The 19,272-nt window shown below is 43.2% G+C and overlaps 1 protein-coding gene across 2 annotated transcripts in view; it reads left to right on the top strand.

The window, feature by feature from the left end:
• The first annotated feature begins 1,770 nt into the window (after positions 1-1,770).
• Positions 1,771-19,272, top strand: part of PLAGL1 (PLAG1 like zinc finger 1) — an 81,074-nt gene continuing 63,572 nt past the window's right edge. For both annotated transcript variants that reach the window (XM_048844338.2, XM_048844337.2), the window contains exon 1: positions 1,771-2,071. The gene's annotated coding sequence lies outside the window, so the exon portion shown is untranslated. The remainder of the gene's footprint in view (positions 2,072-19,272) is intronic.

Genomic DNA, 19,272 nt, shown 5'->3' with positions numbered 1-19,272 from the left:
CTGGCATAAGATTAATAGAAATAGCTAAGTCTCACATGAAAAGATGGATTTTAGAAATAAGAATTTGAGAAATACTACAATGAGTTTCTTGTAGTCTTGTTTTGAAACTAGAGTAAATAACTTAAATCTCAGTGGGAGCTTTGCTTACCCAAAACACTGCAGGATTGTGCCACTAAAGATCTTCCTGAGACAAAGATTAAATTGATCATTTGAGCTGAAAATAATTCAGAATATTTTGGATAGGAAAATGGTTTGAAAATAATCATGTTGCTTTTTACAGCTGCCTACTATAGGATAATATGCAATTGGCAATCATAAATGAAAATCTCTCAAGGTTTAAGTGGTTAAAATATTTGTTTTTTCAATATTGTGGCATGGTGGTTTCTCCCACCCTCACTGACAGAAAATGTAGATGTAAGCATGGGGCTGAAATTGTATGAGAGAGAGAGAAGTGTAAAGAAATTGCTGCAATGGGACTTAATTTGATCCTGCAATCCCTACTCAGACAAAATTTACCATTAAAAATCAACTGATGGCAAAATGTGGCTCAGTGGGAAGCATTATTGGATCCCATATTGGGAATTAAAATTATTTGCATTTTAAACATTTCATTTTAGTATGGTAGTTTTGAAAGGTACAGAGCGCAACAGGTTACAGAGAACCACAAAGAACTTGTTTAAATGTGTGGGAGCATTAGTAGACCAGGTACCACCATTTTAATCATGGTATAATGTAGATCTGTTTCAAGCAGGGGTAGACAACACCCTAGGTGGTGTTGGTCCTGCTTTGAGCAGGGGGTTGGACTAGATGACTTCCTGAGGTCTCTTCCAACCCTAATCTTCTATGATTCTTTTATGAATACAGTGCTTAAAATACCTATAACTGCCTGAAGCCCTGTTTATGTATATAGAATTTGAAGATTTTATATAGATCAAGGTTAATATTGTAATAATAACTCTTAACCAGCCAAGGCCCAAAGCTGGGCCATAATGTATGACAAAGACCCAAAATAAGGGACACAAAAATGATTAAGGAAACTTAAAATGTTGTGTGATTCCTTCCTTCAGTGCAAAGAACCCCTTCTATAATCCCATTTTCATGATTTTGAATTGTTAAATCATTTTCTGCAATAAGAGTGTTTGTGGTGAATATAGGCTACATCACCAATTCCGGCAATTTTATCATGTCTAGTGATTTTGGAGGTTTTCTTAAAGTTCTTGCTGGAGCTAGGTCTCTCAGATGTCCTTTCCAAATAAAGTCAGTTTCTAGCCTGCAGAGAAAAGGTGGAAAAACCTCCAATATCAAAAGTCAAATGGAAAAGAATCCTATAGTTATTTCTTAAATCTAATGATTCTTTCAAAATCAAAGCCAATCTCATAATGTTGAAGTTGGTGAAACCACATGGGTAATTTTGGAGTTCAAACAAGAGGCACTGAAGAACTAGGGCTGGGGCCAGCTAGAGCTGGAGACCAGTAACCACCCTTGTGTCAATAGTCTGAGGCCCCGATCCTGCCAACACCTACCCAGCTGTGCACCAGGACTTCAGCGGGGCTGCTCACTGGCCCAAAGCTAAGCATGTGTCGGTTTGGAGAAGCACCATGGGGCTTTGTAGCGCTGTGCTCCAGGCGGGTCTCTCTCCCGGGGCCGGCCAGCGTCCGCCCGCACTCACTCACTCCGGCTCCGCCAGGAAGTGACTCCGCAGTTACACCGCGGGGAGGCAGAACCGAGTCACCCCCCGGCTGCTTCGCCACCCACCTCGCCCCCAAACCAGCCCCGCGGCTTGTCCTGCGCGCAGAGCGCGGGCTGCTCCGCCCGGGCAGATAGCAGGAGGCGGGGGCAGGGCCGGCCGGCCGAGCGGCCATACAACGCAGGGGCGCCCGCCCACCGTGCCTGGGCAAGTCCCCCGCCCGCCGCCGCCGCCGCCGCCGTCTCGGCGCCCGCCCGCCCGCAGCTGAGCTCCCCGCCGCAGCCTTCCCCCGGATTTGCATCGCGCGCTAGCCCAGGGCAGGGCAGGGGAGGCGGCGGCGGCGGCGCGGCCCCAGCCGAGCCGGGAGATGAGCGAGAGTTGCGGGTGAGTGGCGGCCGCTGCTGGGGAGCCTGGGGGCTGGGTGAGGTGGGTGTTCGCGGGCCAGCGCCAGGTCAGCCGAGCGGGGGCGCTGCCCTCCCGCTCCCCTGGAGGGGCTGCCTGGGCTGGGGGCAGAGTGTGAGACTCTCCCACGTTGCTGGAGCTGGGGAGCCCTTGCCCCTGCTCCCCATGCACGCGGGGGCAAAGAGATTTCCTCGCCCCTGCTCCCCGCTCCCCCATGTGTTGTTACCGGGTATCCAGGACACTCTCCCTGCCTTTCCCAAGGAGTTTACAGGCTAAATGGTCAGGCGGCAAGACTGGGAGCCGCATAGGGATTTGGGAGTCTTATGTCTAAGCTGTAGTGCCAGGCCAGGGTTAGTAGAACTGGACTTAGCAGACCCTGGGTTTGTTAGCCTGGGGCTTGAGTGTCTACACTCATTTGTAACCCCAGGTTAGGACTTGTTGAATCCTTGGTCCCAACCCGCAGCGCCAACATCTGCACTGCATTATGGGGGCCTGAGTTCACCCATCCCTATCCCAGGCTTCCTAGCGCTCTCCCAAAATGGGGCTGCTCTAGTCCTTTGTTCATGGGGCGGTGTGGGAACACTTGACTGCCCCAAGGACAAAGAATGATGAGCTATGGGATACTTTTGGTGAGTCCAATAGGGCTGCATCTACAGTACAAAGCAATAAGGCTTGAAGTGTCCCGGCTTGCCTCCCCTCACTCCTCCATGAACTCCTGGGATCCTGGTAGGGTTGTCAACTTCAGTTGGATGAATTCCTGGAGGTTTCATCGCATGACTTTACCTTTAATTCTTAGAGACTCTGGGACAATCCTGGAGGGTTGGCAACCCTAGACTCTGGGTCAGCATTATTTGTGTGTGGATGAAAGAGGGGTTACGCTTGAGCCTGAGTTCAAACCTGGTGCTTACATTGCAGTGTAGACATATAGGCTTTAGGGTTTGTCTACACTGCAATAAAACACCCAGGGCATGGCCCTGTCGGTTGACTCAGGCTCGTGAGTCTTGGGCTACGGGACTATAAAATTGCACTGTATACATCTGGACTTGAGCTGGAGCCCAGGCTCTCAACCCCATCAGGGTTCCAGTTTGAGCAACTACACTGCAATTTTATAGTCCTGCAGCCTGAGTCCATCAGTCGACACAGCCAGCCACAAGTGTTTTATTGCACTGTAGGCGTACCCTTGGGGCCTTGTGAGATGCATATGAGTGACAGCATGTTTATTGCTACATAGTTAGCAACTTACTCTGAGTGCAGGAGGGAAAAGATGCTCTAGTGTCAGCAACCTGTTATCCTCCCCGGTTTAAAGGAAACACATGTGATAATTCTGTTTGTTATTGCTCTCCCTGAGACTTTATTTGCTCCACCCCCTTCTCTATTGCCACCTTCTTGGCTAAAGAGGAAGCTGCTGCTGCCATTTGTAAAGTATTGTGTATTGAACTGGACTGAAAACAATGATGTACAAAATGTTTTTTCTTCTGCAAAGTATTCTGGGAAAGTAGATTCTCCCTTGTTGAATGAAGTGAGAAGTGGGAAGGGACTGCAAGGTGTGTGTAAGGGGTGGTGATTTTGATTTTTACATGCACAGGCATTTCCTTCTTGTCAGTCTTGAAATGAGTAAAGAGCTGCACAATCAGATCAAGTTTCAGAGTGAGGGGCAGGGGGTGCAGAGGAGAAGAACAACATATGCCCACTATCAGAATAAAGAAATACAAAGGATTGGACAAAGTGACATTCCTCGAAACTTACAAAGGTCCAAATGGGGGATGCAGTGTATGACAAAGACAAGAATTATTCATGCAGGAAATTTAGAATACTGGGTGATTCCTTCCTTCCATGTAAATAACTTTCTGTACCTTCAGTTAATGATTTCATATTTCTTATGTAAATATTTTTCAACATTAAAAAGTAAGGGACGCTATACATTGGTGTAGAACAGTGGTTCTCAATCTTTGCAGACTACTGTAACCCTTTCAGGAGTCTGATTTGACTTGTGTACCCCCAAGTTTCACCTCACTTAAAAAGCTACTTGCTTACAAAATCAGACATAAAAATACAAGTGTCATAGCACATTATTACTGAAAAATGGATTACTTTCTAATTTTACCATATAATTATAAAATAAAACAATTGGAATATAAATACTATACTTACATTTCAGTGTAGTATATAGAGCAGTATAAACAAGTCATATGAAATTTTAGTTTGTACTGACTTGGCTGGTGTTTTTTATGTATAGCCTGTTGTAAAACTAAGCAATATCTAGATGAGTTGATGTACTCCCTGGAAGATCTCTGCGTACCTGGTGGAGAACCACTGGTGTAGAACATGGGTAACATTAGGGCTAAAACAAATGATGTGCTTCAAAACTTGGGGGCAGTTAAGAGGTATGGGGGACACAGTGTGAGATATCTTCATGTTATATGTGATATACCCTTACCAGGGTCCTGGAGCACCATTAAGTGTTGTGCAGCTAGGGACATATCCAGCCTCCTTCCTTTTCCAGGAAGCAGTACCACTTTCTGTGTAATCACAAGTGCCTTCTGAGGCACGGAAAACTGCATTGAGTAACAGGAAAGCAATTTACTGCACATGCATCTGCCTCCAAAAGATTTTTTTTCTTCTCCAAATGTTTTTATCCACAAGCCTCAACCTCTGCCCTCAGTGGAATGCAAATCCAGCCTCAAGCCAGGTTTTTCCACTTGTCTTTCTTCTTTGCTTTTTACAAAAGCCCGAGGATGGGCTGATATGTTTGGGCCCAATACAACTTCTACTGACTTTATGAACAAAAAGGCTACAGCATTTTTTTTGATGTTCATCTATACCTAGTTCCTGCCAGTTTATATTTTGCCATGGTAAATGTGTTGTAAGAGAGTCTTATAACTGTGGATGTGAAGTAGCTAACTGTGTTTTGACACATTCTGTAGCATCTATGCAGAGTGAAATTTCATGTTTCGACATGGGAGCTTTATGTTTTCCTTAAAAAAACCCCTCTGGGGGCCAACTATTGCAACCACCACTCAAAACATTTGCATTGACTAAAGCAGCCATACTACAATTTAAGGAATGTGGAATTATCCTTCTATACAAATACTGTATTGGGACAAACATCTCACTTCAGATAGTGGAGTCAGTTTTGATCCTGAATGTCTTTGGCTCTCATTGACTTCTAAGGGAGCCCTGTGCACATATATTAGGGGAGAATTTGCCTCATGATATTCTGGTTTTTTTTAAAACTATTCAGTTAGAATTTAAGCTCTGTTATAAAGACAGTAAACAAAAAGTTAACTTTTCTGGGAATGTGCGGTCAGGAGACCTAATTACTAGTCCAAATACTGCTCCTTTCTGCATGCCCTGGGTATATAACCTGTGTATCTCAATTTCTCCATTTGCAAAGGGGGCAAATAATGCAAATAACTTTTGTAGAGTGCTTTGAAATCATTTGGTGGAAGACACTATAAGTATAAATTATTACTATTTTTAGTGTGGGAGAGTTAATATAAACCGCTGTTTCACAGGATGAATATTTTATTTAGATTTATAAAAGACTTTATAGATATCCATCCTATGCTTTGGGTACCCATTACTTAAATTAAAAAATACATAGCACAATATACAAGACTGCATCTCACCTTGACACACATGCACATCCACATTAGTAAACCCAAAACCATTCAGCCCACCTCATGTCAAACACCTGGGAGGGAGAGGGCCGGAGAGAAAACAATGTGTTTCACAGCATAACCAAAAAGCTGACATCCAGGCTCTGACCAAATGAGGGAGGAGCAAGTTCCACAGTTGAAGAACCCACTCAGAAAGCTGCTCTACATTTGTAGTGTGGGAGCCCCAGCTGAAGAGTCTCTGCTGTGGAACTTTGGCTCATGGAGAGAGAGATTCTCACAAGTAACCAAATCTACACTACACACTTATATCGGTATAACTATGTCACTTGGGGTGTGAAAAATCCGCACCCTTGATTGACATAATTATACTGAGCTAGCCCCTGGTGTAGACAGCGCTATGTCTGTGGTGTAGACATAGCCACCACCTCTCGCAGAGGCAGATTAACTGTTCTGACAGGAGAAGCTCTCCCATGGGCGTAGTTGTGTCTTCACTAAAGAAGTGCAGCGGCGAAGCTGCACCAGCGTATGTGAAGACAAACTCCAAGTCCCAACTCATTTAGTTGCAAAGTTAATAACACTTTGCACCTGATTTTCAGTTACTCCAGTGCTTGTGTAGTCACTTGCACCATTTGTAAAGTGAGTGTGCAATGCTATCAAGTCAGAATGACAGCATTTGACACCTACTTTGCACTGTTGTAAATGGCTACAGTCACTTGTCTTGCATCTTGATTTAGGCTGCTAGAATTCCACTTGAAAACCTATTGGAAGCCACTGTAGATCCCAGAGAACGCTTCTGTCATGAAACTCCACTTAATAAAAAGAAAAGGAGTACTTGTGGCACCTTAGAGACTAACCAATTTATTTGAGCATGAGCTTTCGTGAGCTACAGCTCACTTCATCGGATGCATCAAATAAATTGGTTAGTCTCTAAGGTGCTCAAATAAATTGGTTAGTCTCTAAGGTGCCACAAGTCCTCCTTTTCTTTTTGCGAATACAGACTAACACGGCTGTTACTCTGAAACCTCCACTTAATAAGTCAGTTGCCATATTAGTAGTTTCAGTTTCTGACTGGTCTCGCTCTAGCTTTTAAACCAGAACTAGTTCTTCTAGACTATATATATAAATAAATATATAGAAATATATAAAATAAACTTAGGGCCACAACTGACAGCAAAGATGAGAAGGGAAGGGTATTCCAAATAGATTTTTAAGTACAGCCGGTCATCTAATCCTGGGGTAGTCAACAGGCGGACTGTGGGCTAATCCAGATTGGCAAATGCTCTTGAATGGACCCCAAAATCTTTTATTTACTTATTATTGTTTTTTTTAAATTATTTTCTCTGGAGTCTGGATCTTGACTATATCTTGGCCAAGAAATTTGGACCTTAACAAAAAATAATTTAGAACCCCGATCTAATTCAACTTCAGAGTTTGACCAGATAGTGTCCATAGAGCCCACATAATAACTGTGTACTTTTAAATAATACAGAGGTTGAGTATTTTAAAATCAGTGATGGAAGGTTAATATGTCCTCTCTGTATTACCTATTTATAAACTAACATTTTTATTGGGGAGATGTTTCACATGCACCTTATTTTTCAAAAATACACAGTAACCCACCAATAGGGCACAGATTCATCCTTCCTAACTAAAGATAATCTTTAGTTCTCTTTGAATTCAATAATTTTCTCTGTAGTCCTGAATTCTCCAAGCACTGAGTGTCACAAACACACGCATTCCAGCCCACCCTCTACCCCAGGGCTATTCGAGGGGAAGTGAGAATTCACCCCCAGCCTTTTGTGACATCTTTACACCACCAAAGTTGTTATAGATAGTAATAGGGGTCAGAATCCAACCCTCCATTTAAAAAAAAAAAAAATTACTCTCAAATTCTTTGCAGTGGTAGATATCGGCCCCCAATCCTGCAAACACTTATGCACATGCTTAGCGGTTTCTTCTTAGTGTATGTACAACATGCCTCAGATGGCATGTGACCAGGATTCATTATCGAATTTGGTCCGCTGGTTGGATCATTAGCTTCCCCGGCTTGGGCTGGGTACTGAGGGGGAGTGTGACGTGAATGCTGATCCATGTCCCCCATGTTTAGTTTTACAGATATAAGTAGTATCTGTGACTTCACTAGAGCTACTCCTGTGTATGAAGTGTTTGTGGGATCAGACCCATATTTATTAAAGCACACATTATCAGGTAGTTCCCTAGTGGTCCCACATCAGTTTTATTTACATTAAGATGTTCTCATTTGGAATAGCCTCATTTCATTCACCTCTTATTTTCACAAGAGTTGTAAATGGACAGCAGTCTTACACTCATACTCCAGCATACGGCAGTGTAGTACAAAATATAGTTTAGTCAAGTCACTAAAATAGAAAAGACTCTTTTGGTTCTTTTTTGCTAGTGCAAAAAACAAACAAACTGCTTTTCAACTTCGCAGGGGTAGATAAATGTACCAAAAAAAAAAGCAGTCCAGGAAACACCTCTTGAAAGCTATCTCAGGGATGCTGCTATTTTTCTGATAACTTTTCTTACTTGCTGCTTGTTAAGATAGGAGGAAGGTTAGTTTGCTTTGAAATCAGTACAGGTAGCCCTGGAGTTCAGCTACTAAATTTAACTACATATATAACAAAAATTCAGGTAAATATTTTGTTTTCAATTTTATTTTATTGCCAGGTTGTATCCAGGAATTTCAAGTGGAGAGAGAGAGAAAACTCTGTGGGCTTGTCTACATGTAGAACGCTGCAGACTCAGGCAGACATTAGTTATACTTACTTCACGTTTTCATACTTTTGTTTACTGCCACAAGGGCTAGAAGCATACTTTTTTGTTAATAAATGCTTAGATTCTGACACCATAACATGATTCTGGTAGCTGGGCTAAGCTGCCTCCATCCTAATACAGCGCAAAGTCATATCTGAGCTTGCTCCCTCCCACTGTGAAAGGACCAGCCGAGCTTGCATATTAGATTTTGAACATCTGCATCATCAATAGTGCTGGTACCTCATTTGAGCAGAGCTTGAACATACCACCACGTTCTTCAGTTTGAGTCCTGCTTCACCAGCTACTGTGCCTTAAACACAGCCCTTTCAAAAGGTGCATAGGGGGTTTGATGCTTCTCTCTCTCTTGTTTTAATGGGAATTGAGCTTCTAAAAATCCCTTAGACAGTTTTGAAAACCTTGGCCTAAAACTCCCTGCTGGTTCCTAGGAGCTATTTTGGTACTGCTAGCAACTCCCAAATCAATGTAGTTTTCAGGTTCTGAATGTGTGTGTGTACAAAAAAGCATTATAGAATAAATTTAAGTTAAATTGGTCCTGCTCTTACACACATTTGTTAGCTTAAAAACATAGTCTACATTACTGCTCCATGTAGACAAGACTTTGGGTACAAGTAACCATTTCTGGTGTTCATTGGATAAACACCATATTTTTTTTTGTATTGGGGTATTTAATCAAATGTTTATTGATTAAAAGTAAAAAATTGGAAGCTGTCAGGACCCCAGCTACTGTGGGGAGGGAGGAAGAGCAGATCAAGGCCAGGGCCTGGTTGGAGCAGACATGAGAATGTGGTCTGAGTTCAGTCTCCACAGGGTGATGGCCAGAGTAGCTGTCCATCCCAGTGTTGTGCCATAGGATCAAGTCATAGTCGAGGTTGATGAGCTGTACCAGGTCAGAGTCAAGTGAATCAGCTTAAGCAGGAATGGAGGCACGGCAAGAAGTCAGGAGTGGAGTTGGGGACCAGGAACTGAGGGAAGGCAAGACATCAGGAGCACAGCCAGGGATCAGGAACCAGGACTAGGAGTAGGCCAGATACCAGGAGCAAGGCAAAGCCTCAGGAGTGCAGAGCAAGGTTTGTTTTCAGCAGTAAGCCAGGTACCTGTATAATTGCACAGACAGGTTGCAGGTGTTTGGCCCAGGCACACTATTTAAGACCTCGGGAAATCAGGAAACACCGTAGGCTTTACCAGTAAGAACCTCCATGGGCAGGACATCCCATGTTGTTTGAACCTGTAGGGCTCATAGGCTGCTGTTTTCAATTTCAACGGAGGTGGCAGCATGGACACAGCAACTGCCTAGGAACTTGCAGTTCCAGGTTCCAGACCAGCAGATCCTCACAAAGCTCTGACATAATTGTGATCCAGAATCAGATTTTTATTAAAAAATAATTCTTCAGCCCTTTATTTTTAGCAAAGATAACCTTCAAAATATGAACCCATTCAATAATCTGTGCTGGAGTTTGCAGAGAACCTGAAACAATAGCATTGAGTTAAGCTTGAACTGTCTCCCGTTTCTCTCAAAGGAATTCTGAAACAGCAATAATGTAAATATCAAATATGATTAAGTATTTCACTGTTGACTATTTTAATAGAAACATATAGCTAACCTTTGTATTATAGTAGCAGATACTGGAGATGAAAGTGGGTGGAGAGAGAGAACTCACGGCTAGAGTGCCTCCTCATAGCTGAATGTGGTGTAGCAGGCTCTCGCCTCTCTAGTGTCCCTGACAAAGCTTCCTGTGACGTTCTCTCTTCCCATAACTCAGCCCTCCAGACAGTGCACAATTTAGACCCACTTCTATTGGGGAACAAAATTCAATAAAAGAAAAGATTATGTCATTACAAAAGGTCCTCAACCCAGTCCTCTCAGCCATTCTTATCTCCTTCCTCAGCCTCATGCCGGTAAGGGAACCCACACCCTCTCACTCCACTGGGCTCTAGTCCAGGGAATCTGTGACCAGCAGCCAAGGTCTGCTCCATTCAACTGCTTGCTGCTGCCTTCCTGGACTCTTTCCTACCCTAGCCTTCCTCAGGACTTCTCTCCTACAGCTTTTCTAGGTTCACTCTACTTTCAAGGCTAGGACACCCAGGGCCCTCCCCTGGAATCCCCAACAAAATCCCAAACCAACAAATATAAACTTAAACCCATTTCCATGCTGCTTGGGCTTGACCCTTTGTCCCTGTCTTGTTTCCCTTGCTTTATTCCCCATGCAAATGCCTCCCAGGGCTCACCGTCTGGAATTCTGCTTCTTTCAGTATGCATACACCATCAGAGCCTGTGCCACCTAGTAGCCTCCCTGTCTTGCTCCTGGCCTCCTACCAGCCTTCTCTGCTCAGGTGAGGATCTCAGCATTTGCTCTTCCCCTGGGGAGACTAGGAGAATAAAGCCTGCTTTAATCCTACAGAGTGAATGCAGAATTTCTTTTTCTCCTCCCTACAGTTCTTTCTGTTCTAGACTTCCTGCATTTATAGTCACAACCCATCTGGACTTAATCTCTAATTAAGCCTGTCCCACTCTCCAGGTGCAACCTTGTACCCTAATTAGCATCTCAGGCCTATATTAACACTTCCTCAGACTATATGAGGTACATACCCCATCAGAGGGTGTAGTAGAGTAGTCAGTAACTATCAAAGATTGTTAGGGTGAAGAACAAGGAATTCTCCACAAAACCTTCAAATTTAACATGATTTTTGTCCTTGCCCAAGAAGGGGAGGGAAGGATGTGACATTCTCTCTTCAGTTCTAAAAGCCTTAGTTACCTTCTAGGTGCCAAAAATCCAAAGCTGGTTCCACACCTTACTGCATGCCAGCATCCCCAGTTGTAACAATTGGTTAGGGAGCAATCTTCAGCTTTCCTCTTGGTAAGTTCTACAGTGTAGTTACATATTTCCAAAGCAACCATCTGCAGCAGATTGAAGGTTTGGTAGCCGCATAACATTTTAGAAAGCCAATATAAAAACATTACACAATGGATAGTTTCCTGTGCGTGTTATTAACTAGTTGATAGAAGTCCATCCTTTGAGTGGATTTAATAGTCAACATCACATACTTGCTCACTGCTGACAATTTTCTTGGCTTAAGTCTTTTAAATGGGGCCGGGATAGCTCAGTTGTTTGAGCATTGGCCTGCTAAACCCTGAGTTGTGAGTTCAATCCTTGAGGGGGCCATTTAGGGCTCTGGGGCAAAAATTGGGTATTGGTCCTGCTTTGAGCAGGGGGTTGGACTAGATGACCTCCTGAGGTCCCTTCCAACCCTGATAGTCTATGATTCTATGAAATGCTCTACAGCTGTTGCCCTTAAATGACCTTAATTTCTCCAAATTGGAGACCTCAAACCAAACATGACCACTTCACAGAGGGAATGTTGTAAATTAGAGTGACCTTATGGTGACTAGGGATAGAAATGTCAAATGCTAGTTTCTTTCATGACACAGTCGCCCATACTGAATGTATCAGATGTCAAGCTGGGAGCTAAAAAGGGCACATGATTGGTTGAAATCTAATAAGAAAGACTGATGATCTTTTGGTGACCTCTTATTGAAAGGTCAAAGTTCAAATTTAGGATTTTTTAAAAAAATTCTTTTTGCAAGCTTTTCCTCTTCTGGAGTCTCTTTTCTATTATGAATTACATAAATCCTGGGTTCTTTCCCTCTCCAATGCTGGAAAAGTAGCATGTGAATTAAATAAAGTTCAAGATTATACCTGAAAAGAGGTATATAAATAGGTGAATCCCATAAGAATGACTTATGATCTTTCAGTGACCTCTGAAGGAATGGTCATAGTTGAGATTTTGCTGTACTTGACATTTGAATAATGAATGAGTGAACCGAATTTCAAGATTCTAGCTCAACAAGAGACATGGAAAATGTCTGGCGCTCGTACTCTTATTTCTCAGAGTTCCTTTATTCTGTGAAGGTATTTGCTGAACTTTCCTTCCCCTTCTGCCTCCCTACAGAGCTCTTGAGCTATGGGCCTTGTTATTCTAATACAGGGTGACTCAGATTTCATTCCTTCCGTATTCCCCAGTACTTAAGAGAACCTTGCACAGAAAAGAACCAACCTTCTTTTGTCCAATCAAGCTTCAGGATTGTTTGCATCATTCAAGAGAAGAGCTATATTACTATGAAAGATGAAATAGCAAGGGCTAATATTTTATATAACCAAACTAGCATGACGAGTATTGTAGACTTAGTGCTACATTTTGGCTGCCTGTTTGAACAAAGGTGCAAGGAGCCTCTTATTACCAGTTCAAGAGCCAGGCAGAATGTGGACATTACTAACAGTCTCTAAGTAACAATTCCAACCAGCACTCAAGATGAGAAAGGATCTGGTTATGTCTCTGTTACTAGTCTTCAAGTCAGGGAGGTGGAACATCAACCCAGATTCTAGATGTTTGCAAACTTCCCATTTTGAACTCTCTCTCCTCTATCTGTGAAACAGATACTGCCACTGGGTGAAGATTCAGTATAATTATCTGTTCAGCAGGTTTCAGAGTAGCAGCCGTGTTAGTCTGTATCCACAAAAAGAAAAGGAGGACTTGTGGCACCTTAGAGACTAACAAATTTATTCGAGCATAAGCTTTCGTGAGCTATGAAGTGAGCTGTAGCTCACGAAAGCTTATGCTCAAATAAATTTGTTAGTCTCTAAGGTGCCACAAGTCCTCCTTTTCTTTTTAGTGTTAATACAGTGATTGGAGACTTCCTGAAAAATGCTAGCATAGATAAGGCTTGAGAGAGTTAAATGTTAACACCTGATCCATGGCACATTCACATGGGTGGTTACTGTGATCTTAAATTAGTCTTTTAACATCTGGGACCAAATTGCTGACTTATTCCTTAATGTCTTTAAGAGGAAAGGACATGAAGGATCTGAACATTTGTGTATGATAGTACTGTATGTGAAAAAGTGTCTCATCACTGACAAACCCCCTTGTTGCTAGATGCAACACACTTTCTCTTCTCTCACACCCCTTGCTGACAGTCTCTCCCACCTGACAGTGGCCTCTCTTTCCATAACCTAGTTCTCCAACCAGATCATGGTTTAACTTCACTGCTTTCAAGGTAATAGAAAGTCCAATAGAACAAGAGTCCCAGTGTTCCTACAAAAAGGTCTTCAGCCCTACCTCTGGGCTGCATGGTCCTAACACCCTTCTCTTAAAGCTCCCAGTCATCCTTATCTCTGTGTCTGAGTCTTCAGATCACCTTCTCTGGTAGCTGGTAGGGGAACCCAGGCCCTCCCACTACACCAGGTTCTAGCTCGGACCCAATAACCAAGAGCCAGGGACTGCTCTGCACAACTCCTTGTTGTTGCATCTTTAGACTGCTCCCCATCCAGCATTTTTCAGGCTCTCCCCTTCTTAGGCTAAACTTTCATTCAGGGCCAGGGCTTTCATGCTCCCAACAAACTCCCAAACCATAAAATATAAACATAACCCACTTCTCATCCCTCCTTGGGCTCAACCTTACATCCCTCTCCACTTTTTCTTGCTCTGTTCCCTAATGGAATGCCTCCCAGGGCTCTCTTCCTGCAGTTTCAGTTCCTGCAGCTCTTTGGGCTTCCTCCTTAACCCTCCTGGTGACTACACACTCTAATCCCAGAGAAGAAAAGGAGTACTTGTGGCACCTTAGAGACTAACCAATTAGTTACGAAAGCTCATGCTCAAATAAATTGGTTAGTCTCTAAGGTGCCACAAGTACTCCTTTTCTTTTTGCGAAGACAGACTAACACGGCTGTTACTCTGAAATCTAATCCCAGAGAGTGACTGGAAAGTTCTTCACACTCTCTCTGCAGCACCCTTCTGCTCTCAGCTGCCTCAGTGAAGCTTGATCTACCCTCTGGGTGCAGCTCAGTATGTTAATTGGCCTCTCAGGCCCAACTAATGCTTTCAGAGCCTGTGTGGGATACACACCCCATCACATAACACCCTAATTAGTAATAGAACTGGGAAACTAAGCCTCTCCTGAAAGCCAGTCCTACACAGTGTTGAAGAATTTATGTACTGAAACTTATCCTCTTCAATAGTCAATGTATCAGCACAGGCATGATTGAAAGCAGAAGCCTTAATACCTCTGGGAATTGTGAGAAAATGGAAAGACTCAGAAAAGCACTGAGAGACATAATGGAAACCAGTTATCCTAATTAGGATCCACTGTTAGGGATCCCAATATTTAATAATAAATCAACAGTCCTGTTGCTCCTCATTTCTAGATGTTAAATTCTTTATGTCTAGCTAGAAGTCTTTGATTAGCAATAGTCCTGGATTAGTCCCAGTTCTGGGCACCACATTTCAGGAAAGATGTGGACAAATTGGAAAAAGTCCAGAGAAGAGCAACAAAAATGATTAAAGGTCTAGAAAACATGAACTATGAGGGAAGATTGAAAAAATTGGGTTTCTTTACTCTGGGAAAGAGAAGATTGAGAGGGGACATAACAGTTTTCAAGTACATAAAAGGTTGTTACAAAGAGGAAGGAGAAAAATTGTTTTTCTTAACCTCTGAGGATAGGACAAGAAGCAATGGGCTTAAATCGCAGCAAGGGAGGTTTAGGTTGGACAATAGGAAGAACTTCCTAACGGTCAGGGTGGCTAAGAATTGGAATGAATTGCCTAGGAAGGTTGTGGAATCCCCATCATTGGAGATTTTTAAGAGCAGGTTAGACAAACACCTGTCAGGGATGGTCTAGATAATACTTAGTCCTGCCATGAGTGCCGGGGACTGGACTAGATAACCTCTCGAGGTCTCTTCCAGTCCTATGATTCTATGATTAAGAAGCATCAGAAGGTGGTGTTATCTACATGTTTCCTGTGGCAGAGTGTAACATTTCCTTCATGCCCCTTGGGTGCTTGTCTACATCTGGGGCCTGCTACAAGCTGCTGTAAAGAGCTGCAAAAAGGAAGTTAGTTGCTGCAGACAACCAGAAGTTTTATTGATCCTACAAAATTTAGGAAACAATGCTGCATATCCTTGAGTGCCATTTACTGGCATTTTGTCTATCACTGTATACCTATATACCAGGGGTGGGCAAACTATGGCCCGCAGGCCACATCTGGCCCACTAGCCGATTTAATCTGGCCCTCAAGCTACCACTGTGGAGGGGGATCTGAGGCTTGCCCTGCTCCTGCGCTCTAGCTGGGGAGCGGGGTCGGGGGCCACTCCATGCGCGTGTGCTGCGGCTCCACAAGGCTTCCGGAAGCAGCGGCATATCCACCCTCCAGCTCCTAAGCATAAGGTCAGCCAGAGAAGTCTGCACGCTGCCCCCACCCCATGTGCCACCCCCGCAGTTCCCATTGGCCAGGAACTGCGACCAATGGGAGCTGCAGGGGCGGTGCCTGTGGACGGGGCAGTGCGCAGGGCCGCCTGGTCGCGCCTCCACGTAGCAGCCAGAGGGGGGACATGCCGCTGCTTCTGGGAGCTGCTTGAGGTAAGCGCCACCCTGAGCTTGCACCCCTGAGCTCCTCCCGGACCCAGCCCCCCGCCCCCTCCCCAAGCGCCTCGATCCTACCCTGGAGCACCCTCCTGCACCCCAAACCTCTCATCCCCAGCCCCACTCCAGAGCCCGCACCTCCAGCTGGAACCCTCATCCCTGGCACCCCTGCCCCAGCCTGGAGCCCCCTCCCACACCCTGAACTCCTTTCTGGCCCCACCCCAGAGCCTGCACTCCCAACCAGAGCCTTTACCCCATCCTGCACCCCAACCCCAATTTTGTGAGTGTTTATGGCCCAATATACAATTTCCATACCCAGATGTGGCCCTCGGGCCAAAAAGTTTGCCCACCCCTTCTATATACAGATCTCTCTTTTATGTAACAGTCTTGTAACAGGCCAAAGAGACAAAGCCTTCTCCATATAACCCCTGCAGGTCACCTTTAAGAGTGTATGACACATCTTAAAACTATATATGCAAATAACCTGCGAAGATACCAAGTCTCTGATCCTGAAGTCCTTACTTGGGCAAAACTTCCATAGAAAGTGAATAGTCCCTTTGCAGAACTGGAAGCTAAATCAGTAAAAAAAAAAAAAAAAATGTGTGTAGGTTTTAAAAATGACAAACTATTGTAATTTTAACAAAATCTTATGTCATAGGTCACTAAGTTTAGACTCCTCTTTTTCATACTTAATGACAAAACACGTACATGAAACAGGGCAGGAAATGCATTTATGTTCACTCTGCTAGGTATTTGCAGTATCAGTAGTGAGTATATGAAACTGAGGGATTCTAAAATAATGTAAGCAAGATGTTAATTTAACATGTTGGTTTACATAAGGCAAATCTATTTTTATGATTTATTTCTGCTACAGAAATGGTTGTTACATATGACCAGATCCCCAACCCTCCCCCCCCTTTTTTTTTTTTTTTTGGAGCCGTGGGAGGTTCGAGGCATGATTGGCCTTTCTGGTAGGATGCAGGCATATCTCTCTCTCCTTTATGATAGCTTGAATCCTCATGTTTGGAAACTTGGCAACTTGTAGTGTTTGACTTCTTCATAGTGAACTGTATAGGAAAATGAAAGAAGATGATGTTAGAGCCAAGTCTTTTGTAAAACCACTGTTTAGCTCCAGAAGGCTTGTTGGCCTTTCCTGATGGTTTGTTGGAAGGGAGCTCAATGCTTCAGAGAGACAAACCAAAAAAACTCTCCTCCCCAGCCCCCTTTCCCCCTATGTTGTCAAATAGGTCGAGTAAAGTTGTGATGAGTGTCCCTTCTGCTATCCTAAAGTGCATATTCAGCTTCAAATTCAAAACATTGAAAATAGTTTAGTTGATGTGCTGAGGAAGGACGTAACCTGAGAAAATCCTTTTTCACATGATTTCATATGAATGGGTTTCTCATTTGCTTTGTTTTAGGTAAATCCAGTATTTGAACTGGTGATCCAATATTGTTTATGCAGGCATACTGAAATGGAGATTTCCTTACCCTCTGCTTTAGAACATATTATTTTAGGAATGTGTCTGGGTCTTTTAGAGAGACAAGGGGGGAGGGGATGTCTTTTATTGGACCAACTTCTGTTGGTGAGAGAGACGAGCTTTTGAGCTACACAGACCTCTTCTTCAGGTGTTCTAGGTCACTTGTCATTTAAAAACTCACACTTTTAGGTACTGTTTTTAGTTTTAGTTTAATTGATTCCTATAACAACTATCTGCATATAATACCTCCTCTGTGGAACTTTATCCTGCAAGGTGATGAGCATCCTGACCCTGATCCAGCACATGCTTAACTTTAAACACAAACTAGTCCCACTGAAGTAAATGGTCACAGGATATTGGTTAAAATAATAATGTGCATAAATGCTTTGCTGGATCAGGATCAGAAGGCTCAGTACCTTGCAGGATCAAACCCTGGGACTGTTCCTGCAGTTTTGCCTGAGTAATGTGTCTGTCTACCTGGCCTGGGAGGCATGCTCCCAGCTGCATATAACCACACCCTAAGTGCCTTTGTATGCTATACTTATCAGCAATTTCATTAAGTTATGTTTTTACTCTCCAAATACAAAATTTAAAATGGTCTTATGATTATTGCAGAGACTCTCCTCCTGCTGAATCCTATTATTCGTTACCCAGTATATTATCAACTTAAAAAATTATTATTACTATTACATATTACAGTAGCAGCTAGAGGCTTCATCCAAGATCAGGGCCCCACTGTGGCAGGTGCTGTACACACATACATAAATAGACACAGCCGCTGCCCCCAATGAATTTACAGATTAAATAAACAAGACAGACAAAGCGGGGGAGAAATGAAGTGTTGTCATTACCAGTTTACAAATGGGGAACTGAGACACAGAGAGGTTAAGTCGCTTGCCGAAGGTCTGTGGCAAAAGTGGGAATTGGACCCAGATATCCTGACTTCTAGTCCTGGCCCTTAACCACAAGTCCATGCTTCCGTTAATATCTTATGAATTTAGGCAACTGATGTTTTTAGCATAGAAGCTTAAAACTTGGAGGGAAATAATCTGATAGTTTTCTATTTTGTCAGTCAGATTTGTACACTTCCTTTTTTTCCTTTGGCTTCCTGGCTGCTAGGTTAAAACTTTATATTGAGGTTCTCTCTGATGTACTTGCAACTTAATTGGATTTTAATGTAACTTTTTAAAATTTATTCTACAGAGCTTCTGCCTTCCTTAATGAGGTAAGGATGAGCAAGTACCCTGGTTGGTACATCTACTGTCATGGAGACCTTGCTGGTCAGGGCAGAATACCATTAAGCAATCCAAAGGGCATAATAGTGGGAAAACCATGGCGAGAGTCCCAGGGCTGCGTCTCAGAACGGGGAAGCTTGTGTATGTGACAAGAGTGCAGTAATGGGCAGGACCTTGGCCATTGAGTTTCATATTAAATAAGGAATTAGACTTAGGACGCCATTGGTACTTTATTTTAATCTGAATTGACACGGGCCTTTTTTAGGTAAAATAAGACTTTGACAGAGCTTTCTCAGAAGCAGAATATATTTGTCAGTATTTTGAGATTATTGCAAACTTGTGGATATGTGTATTGGTTAGTGCAGGAGATGGCTGGGTTTCATTTCCAACTCTGCCTCCCTCTGTAAGATTGGGCAAAACATAGCCCATTGATCTAAGCTCACTGAAGTCAATGAAAGTCTCAGAGTCTGATCTTTGAGATCAGTGAATAATGAGGTGCTCAACACTATTTGAAAATCAAGCCATTATAACCTTTAGAGGTGCCTTTAAAAACTAGTTATAAAGAAAAGTATTCCACAACAGCCATGTTATTTGTTTTAAAACAATACCACAAAACTATAAAAAAACTATGCACAACAC

The sequence above is a fragment of the Caretta caretta genome, chromosome 3 (genome assembly GCF_965140235.1).
Source record: "Caretta caretta isolate rCarCar2 chromosome 3, rCarCar1.hap1, whole genome shotgun sequence".
NCBI lineage: Eukaryota > Metazoa > Chordata > Testudines > Cheloniidae > Caretta > Caretta caretta.
The sequence above is the reverse complement of the archived record's forward strand: the minus strand, read 5'-3'. Positions and strand labels throughout refer to the sequence as shown.